This window comes from Pongo abelii, chromosome 12 (genome assembly GCF_028885655.2).
Source record: "Pongo abelii isolate AG06213 chromosome 12, NHGRI_mPonAbe1-v2.0_pri, whole genome shotgun sequence".
NCBI classification, from domain to species: Eukaryota; Metazoa; Chordata; class Mammalia; order Primates; family Hominidae; genus Pongo; species Pongo abelii.
Window position 1 is genome coordinate 50,998,124 of NC_071997.2, and position 12,794 is coordinate 51,010,917.

The 12,794-nt window shown below is 46.0% G+C and overlaps 1 pseudogene; it reads left to right on the plus strand.

Annotated features, from left to right (window-relative positions):
- Window positions 1-995: 995 nt before the first annotated feature.
- Window positions 996-7,835, plus strand: LOC100444309 (ankyrin repeat domain-containing protein 11-like; annotated as a pseudogene).
- Window positions 7,836-12,794: the final 4,959 nt, after the last annotated feature.

A 12,794-nucleotide genomic window follows, 5' to 3' on the forward strand; every position in this document is an offset into this window, starting at 1 on the left:
TATCCATATGCGTTTTCTTAAAAACTCCCATCTTGTTATGATTATTGAGTGCAGTATCTTCTACCTAAATGTGTCTGTCTGTTTCATGGGTTGATTTAAATAATGGTCATTTTGTTCATTTTAAACAAATGCTGAGATACCTACTACATTGTAAACAGTGTAATAAATATAGAGAGTTAAACGTAATGCTACAAAATAAACCACCAGAAAATCTCAGTGGTATACAAAAATAAGCATTTATATCTGTATCACAGATGTCTTCACATCATCTCAGGTTTAGCCATCTAGGCTAGGCTCAGCTGTGTTTGGCCCCAATGTCTGAGGTTGTTCTAGGTCTGCTCTAAGTGTTATTCATTATCCTTTGACCAGAGGAAGTGCAAGGTGGTGCTGCCAATGGAAAAAGATGTAGGAGAAGAGCACAAAGTCAATCATACATGCTCATTTCAAGTGTTCACTCATATCTTGTCAATTAATATTATGTTCGTGAAAACAAGTGATTGTGGCCAAGCACCAAGTCAATGGAGGTAAAGGAAGACATGACAATGGTATGAGGATGAGTATGTAAATAACTGCTACATGGAACTGATAAATTGGAAACAATAATTCACTCTATTACAAGAAGGTAGACATACAAAATTGACTTTTTGTTGGTGGTGCTATCTTGAAGCTTATATTCTCTTTAGGGAAACTGGTAAGCTAAAAAGTGATTACAACTTAGTAATATAAGTGAAACATGTAAGATCCTTTTCACACTGGTCTAAAATAGTATATAAAACCCCATTATTTATCTGCAAGATGTAGAATAGGTATTAGCTGATAATTGATGCTTTGTGGTTATTGAACACAGGTTAGATATTCATGAAAGCAGAGAAGTGGTAAGTAGCCATAATTAGAAAGAAGGTTGTTGAAAGAGTAGAAGAAGCCATCCGAGGCATTTTTTTTTTTTTTTACCATATATCTATGAGTCATTGAAATAGAAGAGAAAGGTGCTCTGAATGAACCTGTTAAAAAAGTATTACAGAAAAGAAACAAAATCCAATAGTTTTATCTCTATACCCAAAATGGAGGTTAAAAGTTACACTAAAAATAACGCTATTGCACCAAAGAAAGCTTCCCATCATATCCTGTCAGACACATCAGACGAGGAGGACGTGAGTGTCACCATGGGGACAGGAGAGAAGCTGAGACTCTCAGCACATACAATATTGCCTGGTAGTAAGAAACGAGAGGCTTCTAATGCCAAGCAGCAGAAGGAAAAAAAAAATGAAAAAGAAGTGAAGGAAAGAAACAAATGGCAGAGAGGTTCGCTTTGGAAAATGGATTGACAAGTTCTGTTCCTCAGAGTCGGAAAGTGAGTCCTCAGAGAAGGGGGAGGATGACAGGGACTCCATGGGGAGCTCCAGCTGCCTCAAGGGTTCCCCGCTGGTGTTGAAGGACCCCTCCCTGTTCATCTCCCCGTCTGCCTCCTCCACCTCGTCTCATGGGGGCTCTGCCACCCAGAAGCAGAACCCCAACAATACAAACCAGCACACCAAGCACTGGCAGACAGACAATTGGAAAACCATTTCTCTCCTGGCTTGGTCAGAGGTCAGTTCTTTATCAGAATCCACAAGGAGGAGACTGACAAGCCAGTCTGATTACTCCTCTGGGGGCTCCAGTGTGGAATCGCTGAAGCCAGTGAGGAAGAGGCCAGAGCACAGGAAGCTGGGCAGGCTGCAGGGCTCCCTGTTGGAGAAGAGAAGCCCCTTCCTCTCCAGCGTAGAGGGCACCATCCCCAAGCTGAACAAGGAGGGGAAAGTTGTCAAAAAAACATAAAACAAAACACAAACACAAAAACAAGGAGAAGGGACAGTGTTCTATCAGCCAAGAGCTGAAATTGAAACGTTTTATGTATGAATATGAGGACTACAAGCAAAAGTCAGATAAGGCTATATTTTAGAGAATGATATTTCCACTGAAAATAAGTTAAAAGTTTAAAGCATGATTGAGACTACTTTAAAAAAGAAGAGAAACTTAGCAAAATGAAATCAGAAGAGAAAGAATGGCTCTTTAAAGATGAGATCATTAAGGTCTCCAAAGATGAAAAATCACTGAAGAGAGTCAAAGACATGAACAAAGATATCAGCAGATCTTTCCAAGAAGAGAAAGACTGTTCGAATAAAGCAGAAAAGGAGAAATCTCTGAAAGAAAAGTCTTCAAAAGAAGAAAAACTGAGACTGTACAAAGAGGAGAGAAAGAATAAGTCAAAAGACTGGCCCTCAAAATTAGAGAAAAAGAATGATTTAAAAGAGGACAACGTTTCAAAAGAGAAGGAGAAGACTTTTAAAGAAGATAAAGAAAAACTCAAAAAAGAAAAGGTTTATAGGGACGATTCTGCTTTTGATGAATATTTTAATAAAAATCAGTTTCCGGAGAATGAAGACATCAAATTTAGCCTTTCTGACGATCAGCCAGATTGGTGGTTTTTTGACTTGTCTGATTCATCCTTTGATTTCAAAGAGGGGGGACAGCTGGGACTCTGCAGTGACAGACTACAGGGACTTGAAAAATGACTCTGTGGCCAAGCTGATCCTAGAAACAGTGAAGGAGGACAGCCAGGACAGGAAGCAGGACAGCAGAGCCTGGGAGAAGCGAGACTACAGAGAGACCTTCTTCCAAAAGGACAAGGACTATTTGGATAAAAACTCTGAGAAGAGAAAAGACCAGACTGAAAAGCATAAAGTGTCCCCGGCTACCTTTTGGAAAATGACAAGAAGAGGAGAGAGAGTCCGCAGAGGCCAGCCAGGACAAAAAGGACACCCTCCAGAGCTCCCAGGAGCACAGGGACAGCAGGGCCAAGCCAGAGGAGGCACACCGCACACCGTGAGGAGCTGAAGGAGTGAGGCTACCAGAGTGTCTTCAAGGAAAAGTCTGACTGCGATTTTGGGAAGGGCCTGGAGCTGTGGGAACCGCATGAACCAGCACAAGAAAAGAATGACGGCCTTGATAAGGAAAGGAAGGAGAAAACAAATCCAGAAAAATATAAACAGAAGTCCAGTAACAAGGACAAAAGTGAGAAATCTATCCTCGAAAAATGTCAGAAGGACAGAGAATTTGATAAATGTTTTAAAGAGAAAAAAGATACCAAGGAAAAAACATAAGTACACACATGGCAAAGAAAAAAAAAGGAAAGTGTCTCTTGACCAAGGGAAAGAAAAAAAGGAGAAGACTTTCTCTGGGATTATCTTAGAAGACTTCTCTGAAAGAAAAAAAAATGACAAGAAAGGCAAGGAGAAAAGCTGGTACGTCGCAGACGTATTCACAGAAGAGAGTGAGGATGACAAAGACAACTACATGGGGAGTAGGTTCAAGATCAGAGAGGCCAGTGACTTGCAGAGGGTGGATGACCTCTAGGAGAAGGAGGAAGGGCCGGAGGCCTATGCCTCTGACAGACACAGGAAGTCCTCTTCTGATGAGCAGCACCCCAAGAGGCAAAAGGAAAAGGAGCCCAAAGACAAGAGAAAGGACACAGGGGCTGCTGACGGAGTGACAGACAAAAAAGAGAAAGTCCTTGAAAAGCACAAGGAGAAGAAGGTTAAAGAGTACCAGAAAAGTATAAGAACAGGAAGGAAAGAGCTTCAGTGGACTCCATGCAAGATAAGAAAAATAAACAGAAGCTCCCTGAGAAGGCTGAAAAAAAACAGTCTGCTGAAGACAAGGCTAACAGCAAACACAAAGAGAAGTCAGATAAAGAATATTCCAAGGAGAGGAAGTCCTTGAGAAGTGCTGACATGGAAAAAAGCCTGCTTGAAAAGTTGGAAGAAGAAGCTCTCCATGAGTACAGAGAAGACTCCAATGATAAAATCAGTGAGGTCTCCTCTGACAGCTTCACAGACTGAGGGCAGGAGCCAGGGATGACTGCCTTCCTGGAGGTCTCTCTCAAGCAGCCACCCGTAAAGTAGGAGGCCAGGGAGAGCGCCTGCCTCCCAGAGAAGCTGAAAGAGAAGGAGAGGCACAGACACTCCTCATCCTCATCCAAGTAGAGCCACTACTGAGAGAGACAGCTAAGAAAGAAAAGGCCGAGAAGAAAGAGAAGGGCAGAGATTACAAGGAGGGAGGCAGCAGGAAGGACTCCGGCCAGTATGAAAAGGACTTCCTGGAGATGGTTGCTTATGGAGTTTCTTACAACATGAAAGCTGTCATAGAAGATAGGCTAAATAAAATGATTGAATTATTTTCTACCGAAAAGAAAGATAAAAATGATTCGGAGAGAGAACCTTCCAAGAAAATAGAAAAGGAACTAAAGCCTTATGGATCTAGTACCATCAACATCCTAAAAGTGAAGAATAAGAGAGAGAAACAAAGGGAGAAATTGACAGACGAGCAGAGGAGGAACCGGAACAGGCATGCAGACTGGCTCCTGCGGCATCACAGGGACCAAGCAGAAGCCCACTGCCAGGGACAAGGACAGCCCTCCCCGCGCACTCAAAGACAAGTCCAGGGATGAGGACCCGAGGCTCAGGGAGGCCAAACTGAAGGAGAAATTCAAGGACAGTGCAGAGAAAGAAAAGGGCGACTCTGTGAAGATGAGCAAAGGGGATGATAAAGTATCGCCCTCCAAAGACCCAGGCAAGAAAGATGCCAGGCCAAGGGAAAAGCTCCGGGGGGATGGCGACCTGATGATGACCAGCTTCCAGAGGATGTTCTCCCAGAAGGACCTGGAGATCGAGGAGCGCCACAAGGGGCACAAGGAGAGGATGAAGCAGATGGAGAAGCTGAGGCACCAGTCCAGAGACCCCAACCTCAAGGAGAGGGCGAAGCCAGCAGACGACCGGCAGAAGAAGGGTCTGGACATTCCTGCCAAGAAACCTCCGGGGCTGGACCCTCCCTTTAAAGACAAAAAGCTCAAGGAGTTGACTCCTATTCCACCTGCTGCCGAAAATAAGCTACACCCGGGATCAGGTGCAGACTCCAAAGACTGGGTCGCAGGGCCTCACAAGAGGTCCTGCCTGCATCTCCTAGGCCTGACCAGAGCCGATCCACTGGCGTGCCCACCCCTACGTCGGTGCTGTCCTGCCCCAGCTACGAGGAGGTGATGCACACGCCCAGAACCCCGTCCTGCAGCACCGATGACTACACGGACCCTGTGTTCGACTGCGCCCACTCCCCGCACTCCACGCCCGTGCCCACTGCTCCCTCCAGCGCCTGCCCCCTCCTTTTTGGACAGGTTCTCCGCGGCATCAAGTGGCCTTTTGGAAAACGCCAGCCAGGCTCCTGCCAAGCCTCTCTCCATAAACTTTTACCGCTAGGTCTCTGCCAATATTAGAAGGACTCCCTAGGAGGAATTCAGCGTGGAAGACAAGCTCCTCAGGCAGCAGAACGTTCCTGCCGCCTCCAGCTACGACTTTCCCCTGCGGCACTAGATGGAAGACAGGGTGCCCCCGCCCCCGGTTCCCGTGGAGAAGTTTGCTTGTTTGTCCCCAGGGTAATATTCCACAGACTATGGCCTCCCCTCCCAAAGTCGACGCTCTGCCATCGTTACTGTCACCCCGTCTCCAGAGGGCGTCTTCTCAAATTTATAAGCAAAACCTTCCCTTTCCCCCAGAGATAAGCTGCTGGTTCCTTCCCTCGAAGGGGCCATTCCCCTGCACCTGGACGCCACCGAGGACCAGCAGGCTACAGCCCCCATCATCCCCCCGAGTCCAGCTACCTGGAGCCCCTGGACGAGGGTCAGCACCGTCATCATCCAGGAGCCTGTCGAGTGGGCCCACCCCGCCGAGCAGGCCTTTGCTTCCAGCCTGATCCGGAGCGCCTCTGAAAACCCTGTCAGCTGGCCTGTGGGCTCAGACCTCCTGCTGAAGTCTCTACAGAGATTCCCCGAGTCCCCAAAATATTTCTGCTCCGCGGACTCCCTCCACTCTGCAGCCCCAGGGCCATTCAGCACCTCAGAGGTGCTATACCCACCCCCTTTCCACCTCTCTCTCCCAGAACACTCTGCTCATCGCTGAGCCAGGACTGGAGGACGTCAAAGACGGGGTGGAAGTCGTCCCCGCCACCATCTCTACCTCAGAGGCGGCTCCTTACGCCCCTCCCTCCGGGCTGGAATCCTTCTTCAGCAACTGCAAGTCACTTCCGGAAGCTCCGCTGGACATGGCCCCTGAGGCCTGTAACCACTGTGGCTCAGGTGGAGGCTCTGGAACCCCTGGAAAATAGCCTCCTGGACAACAGCCACAGCCTGTCTACCCTCCGCCAGGTGGAGCCTATGCCCCGGGCAGACGCCTTCGCCGGCCCCGAGGACGACCTGGACCTGGGGTCCTTCTCACTGCCGGAGCTTCCCTTGCAGACTAAAGATGTCCCAGATGTTGAAACAGAACCCGTAGAAGAAAGTCTTGCTCCTTCAGAAAAGATCCCTCCAGGGGCCCCTGTGGTCGTAAGGGTGGGGATGTTTCCGCTTTAGTGGCTGAGGAGCAGCCGTCACTGCCTCCTGACCAGGCTTCCACCCAGCTTCCCACAGAGCTCGAGTCTGAGCCCTCAGAGAAGCCAAAGCTGGACGTGGCTCTAGAAGCTACGGAGGCAGAGGCGGTGCCAGAAGAGAAGGCCTCTGGGGATCTGGACTCCAGCATGGAGCCCACACCCGTTCCCACTGAACACTGCCAATTGGGGAGCGGAGACCAGGGGGCCGAGGCTGAACTCCCCCACCCCCGCCGCATCCCTCTGTGCCCCCGACGCCCCCTGCCCCCCATGGACACTGTGGCACAAGCCCAGACTACGGACAGCGCTGGCCCCTACGACAACACTGAGGTCTCCCGTGCTGCCGCCCCAGCCGAAGGCCCTCCCTGCGGCATCCACCCAGAAGCCACAGAATCAGAACTTTGGTCGAAGCCCCGAAAGCCCCCAGAGTGGGGTAGATCCCTCAGTGCATCACCAGGAACCGGCAGATGCTCGTGAACCAGAGCAAGTAGGGCACACCTCACTCCAAGGAGTGTGCCCCAGGCACGCGGCTCGGAGGAGGACTACGCCCAGCCCAGCATCCGCGCAAACGCCGCTTCCAGCACTCCACCCAGCAGCTGAACACGTCCACGCAGCAGACGCGGGAGGTGATCCAGCAGACGCTGGCCACCATCGTGGACATCATCAAGCTGGACGCCATCTAGCCCTACCACAGTGACAGGGACAACCCCTACTTCGAATTCCTGCACATCAGGAAGAAGATCGAGGAGAAGCTCAAGATTCTGTGCTGCATCACGCCACAGGCGACCCAGTGGTACGCCGAATACGTCACCTACACGGGCTCCTATCTCCTGGACGGCAAGTCGCTCAGCAAGCTCCACATGCCCGTGATTGCACCCCCTCCCTCGCTGGCGGAGTCCCTGAACTAGCTGTTCAGGCAGCAGGAGGCGGTCCGGGAAAAGCTGCGTCTGCAGCACAGCATCGAGCGGTAGAAGCTGAAATGTCCTATGAGCAGGAGATTCTGCAGGTTCACTGCTGGGCAGCCAGGACCATCGCCAACCAGGCAGTGCCATTCAGTGCCTGCATGATGCTGCTGGACTCTGAGGTTTAAAACATGCCCCTAGAGAGCCAGCGCCACTAGAACAAGTCAGTGCGCGACCGGCTCAACACCCGCCAGTTCATCTCTTGGCTCCATGACTTGGACCACAAGTACAACCACATGAAGACCTGCTCACGTGGCAGCAGCACGAGGCCGCGGCCCTGAACGCCGTGCAGAGGATGGAGTGGCAGCTGAAAGTGCAGAAGCTGGACCCTGCTGGCACTAGTCCCTGTGCGTGAACGAGGTGCCCTCCTTCTACGTGCCCATGGTCGACGTCAACGACGACTTTATGTTGTTGCTGGTGTGACACCGCGGGATGACTGCAGGATGCAGGCGAGGGCTACATGGCTGCTGCTGAGCCCCAGGGGCCGAGGAGGAAGCGCCACGTCCACCCGGGTGGGGAGAGACCCCGAGAGAGATGCGACAGCGTCTCCATCCCTTCCAGACTGGTCCAGACGTCGAGGAGGTGAAACACGTCTCTTGTCTACCAGCTGCCGCGGCGGGGGCAAAGCCCCCAGAGCCTCACCGGCCCTGGCGGGACAAGAAGACCATGCCGGGGGCACACGTGGCAGCTTCTGTCTGAAAATGGTAATCTTTGGACCCTTTTCTCCAGCCAACTGCAGAGGCATTTCAGGAGTTGGAGAATGGAGTGGATTTTTAATTTTTTTTTGTTCCATTCTGATCAACTAAAGAAAATAAAATTAAGCTGTCCATGTCTCACAAACAGTGACCTCCAGGTAGGAGGGGCAGGAGTGCCGTCCCAGCCACGGTTCTGTTGCCACAGAGCTGCAACGACCTCAGACTGGGCTTAGGACCTGGTGCGGAGCAGGGCGTTGGCCGTGCCACCTGCCCAGGCAGAGGGACACAGAACCAGGACCCCCGTACTGTTTTTAATGGAGTCAAATCCACGTGGTTCATATCTTTTTTCTTTTAATCTTGGGCATTTTGTTTCTCTTTCTGAGAACATAACTTGAAACACTACAGAGCCAATAATCATATAAAAAGTGTATCTGCAAACGCTGTATAGTTTTATATAAATTCACAATGTACTTTTGCTGCCTTTTAGATAATTTAGTTTGCAACACATTACTGCACAGTTGTAAATAACTTCTGTACTGTAACATCACTTTCAGCTATGTGTAAAGGAATACATAAATTAATCTTTTAAAAAGCTAAACATGTGGCAGAAGCCTCTGGCACAGTCTGTAAGATGCTAAACTCCTGGAAGTAACTCATTTGATGTTAGAAATTGTTTAATTTTTATTTTCTCCTCCTTATAACTCAATACATAGCTACTACAACAACTGAAATTGCCACACGATGCTCACACACACATACACGCACACACACAGCCCATAGATAGGAAGAGTTCTGAGTTGGTCATTGTCAGAACAGCATTATCAGGAGCATAAAATTGAGACAGCACACTGAGTAAAACTTTTAGAGTTACAAAGGATTTATAAAGGGAAAAACCCATTCAGTTGTTGGGTCAGATAATTCTCTGAAAGAGAGGTCCAGGGAAAATGTGGTGGTAAGTAGAAAGCTAAGCCTAATTCAGCTCATTTTGTCATGAAGGAGGGGTCCTGTTAATCATTTCCTGGTGTTACAGTGAGAATGAAGAAGGATCAAACAGAAAAGATTAAGCATAAGTGTAAGAAAAATGTGTCAATAATTAAGTCACCCTGTTTGCTATACCCTATGCTTTAATTTACAAATCATGAGTCTTCTTGACCCACTAATTACCTATTCCATTCATTAGTGTAACCCACTAATTACCCATTTCATTCCATAGGAATGTAAATTTGAAGTTCCAGTGTTAAGACACATTCTCTGTCATTAATAACAGGGTAGGCTTCCATAAAATAACTCGGAATCATGGTCTCAGCAATGGATCATAGCTCAATGCAGCCACGGATTCATGTAGAGAATGGCAAAGTTTCTGGAACCTGGAGTTGGAAAAAAGTAATCCTACTTTGGTGTTTCATAACTCAAGGCACAATACAACTTCTGCTCCTTCATTCCATCCCAACTCCAGCACCAGATTCCCTACCCATTCACAGCCTCATATCCAAAATTTCCATTCAAAGTAATTTGGGATAAGATGTATATGAAGTCCATTTATGGTTGAGACCTTGAATTTTTAAGGCAAAGCTTGTTAACTGCAAAAGGATAGAGTGAATTGGCCGAGTTATACATGATTCTAATTTATATATGATTAGAATTATATATACTATATAATATATATTCCATATATATATATATATATATATATGGAAAAGAAACAACCAGAACTGAGGGCTGACCAGGCCAAAGGTTTGGGATAAATGACAGCACAATTTGCAGGGGGGAAATCAAGAGTGCTTAATCACAGATAAGAGATTCACTTATAAGCGAATCTAATCATATCTGACAATCCTGCACATTCAAGTTGGAGGCAAGCAGTTGGCATTGTGGAATTTGTTAGCAGATCATAGGGCAATTGCCATCAGAGGCTCTATACTTCAGAGAAATTTAGACGTTATACAGTTTATAAGACAGAACATCAAGTCTAAGGGAAAAAAAATAGTGGTTATTAGAACTACAACATGGACTATAGTTCCAGGAACAAAGCAAGTGTTGGTTATCAGGACTTCGGTACTCACAAGTTAAACGTAGCTGATGAGTAGAAAGTGACAATGTTGGAATCCTTAGAATTAAATTGGGGAGAATTTAAATACTTCGGTACTGGCCTTAGAAACTGGATAGAGCTTACTCTGGTAGACAAGAATCTAGAAACACCAACTGTGGGTAAAGAAAATAAACAAGATGAACATTAGTGAACACCCAATGTATTATAAAACAGAATGGATTGGTGAATAACGCCCCATTTGCTGAATAGCAAACTGGTCTTGATAAAAATTTCTCGATTCTCCATCCTCTCGGGAAATTCCAAATTATATGCCAGTCCAAATGCAGTTTTTTCTGCAGAATCTTTATGTCTGGCCAAATAATGGCAAAGTAAATTAATATAATTGATGTGACGCTATAATGTGGCTCTCATCTAGAAAAACATGAGGATTTACTATAGTTTGGCTTCCATTTTAAGAGAATTCTCTTTGGAAAAGTGAAAATATGCCCCACTAAAAACAGGGGTTTCAGTTTGCATGCTTATATAACTTTTTATTTTTGAAAAACAAACGTTTATACCTAGGAAGTTATCAACCTAGAAAAAAAGAAATAAACCGAGAAAGTTTATATTATTTATCTGAGGCAAAAATGCCCATATCATTAATTCCAAACACATACTTCAACTTTCACAAAAATTCCAATATTTGGTGCCCGTCTTAGGTCTCACAGTGTTATAAAACTTCCTCAGATGTTTGAGCTTATGAATCCTTAAGTGACAATAATGATGATGATGATGATGAAGATGATGATGATGATGGCAATAATGATGAAATAATACCAGCTACTATTTATTGAAGACCATAAATTATGTAGAACATATTTTATCTTTTATACATATTGATAACTACAATATAGATGTTATAACTACATTTCATGGATGAGGAAATGTGCTCAAAAATTTTGGACGATCTCTTTGAGGTCCCACAGCAAGTACACACAAGTTGCTTTGCAAATTTAGGCCCAAGCCTATGCTGTGGTGCTTCTATTCTAGGGCATAAGAAGGAAGGCATTGTCTCCTCAATAAAGGACTTAAAATTCTGTTTTATATGCCTCTCCCCAGCTTATTTCCCACATAGATGTTTGAGGATTTATTCACGTATGTCCACAGCTCCAATGGGAAACACCTTGACATAATCCTAGAGAAACAATATGGCTTAGACATATTTTAGAGAACATTGCTGGCAGAAATCAGCTAGGAGAAACTCAACTTGTTTCCATCATTGATGGAGCCTCATAAAACATCTGGGGAGACCACAAAAGCAAAGGAAGCTTGTATCACAGAAGAGATGGAAAACCACCTTGCAGTTTGAGATAGTAACAGATGTTGAGGGTCAGATATCAGATTCCAGATATCCAACATACCCAGTTTACTGTTGAATTAACCATCATGACAGAAATGAGGAAAAACTCAAACAGTTCTTAAAATAAGTCAATAGCTGGCCGGGGGCGGTGGCTCACGCCTGTAATCCCAGCATTCTGGGAGGCCAAGGCGGGTGGATCACGTGGTCAGGAGATCGAGACCATCTTGGGTAACACGGTGAAACCCCATCTCTACTAAAAATACAAAAAATTAGCCGGGCATGGTGGCGGGCGCCTGTAGTCCCAGCTACTCGGGAGGCTGAGGCAGGAGAATGGCGTGAACCCGGGGGGCGGAGCTTGCAGTGAGCCGAGATCACGCCACTGCACTCCAGCCTGGGCGACAGAGCAAGACTCCGTCTAAAAAAAAAAAAAAAAAAAAAAAAAAGTCAATAGCTTGTTACGATTCTGAGAGAAATATTATAATTCTTACAGCTTCTAATTATTGTTTAATGGGCACTTTGGTTATCCCCTACAGATAGATTGAAGAAATCAAGCTATTTTGACATCCATCAGCATGCAGAAGATTAGGAATTTCCATTGTCATTTCACAGAACAGGCAACAAAATTTCATACTGATAAAGTGGTCTGTTGAAAGTCATATAATTATCAGTGGCAGCATGACTAAAGGCACATCCTTTTCTTAATACAGAATAACTATAGACTAAATTGTGTTCCCCAAAATGAGATGATATGTGGTGATGAGATGTTTGGGAGGTAATTAGACATAAATAAGGTCACGAAAGGGGAGCCCTCATGATGGTATTAGTGTCCTTGTAAGAAGAGAAATGAGAGAGTGTGCTTTCTCTCTGTCTACCAAATGAGGACACAGTGAGAAGGTGGCTGTCTGAAAGCTCAGGAAGAGAGCCTTCTCCAGTAATTGGTCCATACCTTGATGCTAGACTTCTCAGCCTCCAGAACTATGAAAAAATACATTTCTGTTACTTAAGCCACTCAGACTGATTTTTTATGGCAGTTGGAACTCACTAAAACAAGGATCCTTTCCTCCTCCTACTCACCTTGTGGGAGTATAAAAACTGAGGGGCCCCAGACTGCAAAGAAGGGTTCTGAAGGCAGTATTCCTAATCTCCTCCTGACTTAACATCTGCTGTGGTTTGAATGTGTCCTCTCCAAAATTCAGTTGTTACCAATGTGATAGTATTAAGAAGTTAGTTCTTTAAGAGGTGATTATACAATAAGGGCTGCTTCTTTATGAATGGGATTAAAACTCCTATGAAGGAGA